This window comes from Theropithecus gelada, chromosome 16, assembly GCF_003255815.1.
Source record: "Theropithecus gelada isolate Dixy chromosome 16, Tgel_1.0, whole genome shotgun sequence".
Lineage (NCBI taxonomy): Eukaryota > Metazoa > Chordata > Mammalia > Primates > Cercopithecidae > Theropithecus > Theropithecus gelada.
Genome location: NC_037684.1, coordinates 66,548,194 through 66,551,186, shown reverse-complemented (window position 1 = coordinate 66,551,186; position 2,993 = coordinate 66,548,194).

The following is a 2,993-nucleotide window of genomic DNA, read 5'->3' as shown; positions in this document are numbered from 1 at the left end:
GGTGCCCCTCTGAGCACACCCCAGCTGGTCACAGGAAGGAGTCAATGCATTCTGGGAAAGCACAAAGGTTGGGTTTTGTTGTTGTTGTTGTTGTTGTTGTTATTGTTGTTTTCTACCCGGTTGTGGCTGTTTCTTCCATATGTATACATCACAGTACCTGGCAAAATGCTGAGGACATACGAGAGGTTCAATGATGTATGTCCTGTTTCCACTTTGCTCTTTCCAAGTGCCCTTAAGAAACAAACAAACACGCTGGGCGAGGTGGCTCATGCCAGTAACTCCAGCACTTTGGGAGACCAAGGCAGGTGGATCACCTGAGGTCAGGAGTTCAAGACCAGCCTGGCCAACTTGGCAAAACCCTGTCTCTACTAAAAATACAAAAAATTAGCTGGGCATGGTGGCGGGCACCTATAGTCCCAGCTACTTGGGAGGCTGAGGCAGGAGAATCATTTGAACCCAGGAGTCAGAGGTTGCAGTGAGCCAAGATTGCGTCACTGCACTCCAGCCTGGGTGACAGAGCAACAGAGCGACACTCCATCTCAAAACAAACAAACAAATAAACAAAACAGAACAAAACAAAATAAAGTTAAAAACTCAGCTGAAGTGGCCAGGTGCAGTGGCTCACGCCCCTAATCCCAGCACTTTGAAAGGCCGAGGTGGGCGGATCTCGAGATCTGGAGATCGAAATCATCCTGGCCAACATGGTGAAACCCTCATCTCTACTAAAAATGCAGAAATTAGCTGGGCGTGGTAGCAGGCGCCTTGGCCAACAGTTACTTGGGAGGCTGAGGCAGGAGAATCGCTTGAACCCGAGAGGCGGAAGTTGCATTGAGCTGAGATTGCGCCACTGTACTCTGGCCTGGTGACAGAATGAGACTTTGTCTCAAAAAAAAAAAAACTCAGCTGAAGATGGGATCAGGAAGAAAACGCTGGAGACTTTATCTGCAATGTGTTTTTCAAGCTGAGTGGTGAGTGCGTGAGCGCTCATTGTATTATTAGCCAGTCTTATGAAACATTTCATACATTTTAAAATCTGCAGCTTGTCTTAGTCCATTTTGTGTAGGGAATACCCAAAGCAGAATAATCGCCAAAGAAGTAGGTTTATTTAGCTTCCAGTTCTGCAGGTTGTACAAGAAACATGGTGTCGGCATCTGCTTGGCATCTGGCGAGGGCTTCTGTGCTGAATCAAATGTGGCAGAGAAGGTCAAAGCGGAAGCAGACACGTCAGGAGAGAAAGTAAACCTGAAGGGCATCCTGGCTTCATAACACACCCCCCTCCCCAAGTCCAGTCTCATGAGACCGAGACCTCACTGCCTCAAGAATGGCACCAAACCCGCATGATCCAAGTGCTTCCCATTAGGCTCCATCTCCAACATAGGGATCAAATTTCAACATGAGGTTTGGAGGAGACAAATATATAAACCATAGCAAACCTTAGCACGGGTTGCAACCCAAGCTGGCAAAAGAGAAAGGATGTCAGTGCCCGACTTGACTTCCCACAGTCCAATGGATGATATCCAGGCCCCACGCCTGACATGCAAAGTTCTTGGTGACGTGGCCCACATGCTATGGACTGAATGTCTGTGTCCTCCCAAAATTCATGTGTTCGAAGTCCTGAATCACAATATAATGGTATTTGGGGTGGGGGTGGGGATCCTTAAGATGAGATTAGTGCGCTCATAAAAAGAAGAAGAGACAGCAGACCCCTCCCTCCCCTCCTCTCCCACCCTTCCCCCTCCATCCCTCTCTCCATCATGTGAGAACACAGCAGGAAGGCGGCCATCTGCAAGCCAGGAGGAAGGCCCTCATCGGGAACAAAATCTGTCTGCACCTTGATCTTGGACTTCCAGAATTGTGACAAATAAATGTCTGGGCTGGGCGCGGTGGCTCACACCTCTAATCCCAGCACTTTGGGAGGCCGAGGTAGGTGGATCACCTGAGGTCAGGAGTTTGAGACCAGCTTGGCCAACATGGGGAAACCCTATCTCTACTAAAAATACAAAAATTGACTGGGTGTGGTGGCAGGTGCCTGTGGTCCCAGCTACTTGGGAGGCTGAGGCAGGAGTATCACTTGAACCTGGGAGGCGGAGGTTGTAGTGAGCCGAGATCACACCATTGCACTCTAACCTGGGCAGCAGAGCAAGACTCTGTCTCAAAAAAAAAAAAAAAAGAAAGAGAGAGAGAAATAAATGTCTGTTGTTTAAGTTCCCCAGTCTATGGTGTTTTCTTATGGCAACCTGAGCTAACTAAGTCACCACTCTCCCTCCCACAACCAGAGGGTCAAGCATCTTGAACCATTCCCAGTTCCCTGAATATGCCACATTCTCCCTGGACTGAGCACTTTGGAGTCTATCTTCTCTCCCTTTTTTTCACATAATTAACTCCTATTTGCTTATGGTATTTGGTCAAGTAGGCTAACAGAAAGATTCCATAATGCAGCGGCTTGAAAGATATAAATTTTCTCATGCCTGTAATCCCAGCACTTTGGGAGGCTGAGGCAGGCGGATGGCTACAGCCCTGGAGTTCAAGACTAGCCTGGACAACATAGTGAAACCCCATCTCTACAAAACAGACAAAAATTAGCTGGGTGTGCCGGCACGCCACCGTGGTCCCAGCTACTCAGGAGGCTGAGGTGGGAGGATTGTTTGAGCCTGGGAGACAGAGGTTGCAGCGAGCTGAGATCACACCACTGCACTCCAGCTCGGGTGACAGAGTGGGCCCGGCTTCCAGTGCTTAGCATTTTCTACGTTGAGTAAATTTTGAGTAAGAGTGTGGAGTACCCACTGCATAATTGCAGGGGCCAGGGAAAAATGAAAATTTTAGACCTCTTGTTCAAAAATAAGAATGTTAAGATGGTAACAGCAGAGCATTAAACCAAGCATCAGGTCCTTCTGAGTGCAGGGCCCTCTACACCTGCACAGGTCGCATACCAGGAAGCCAGACCTGCAAGTAGGAGTACATAAAGGAGTGGAGCTTAGTAACCTGAATCATCC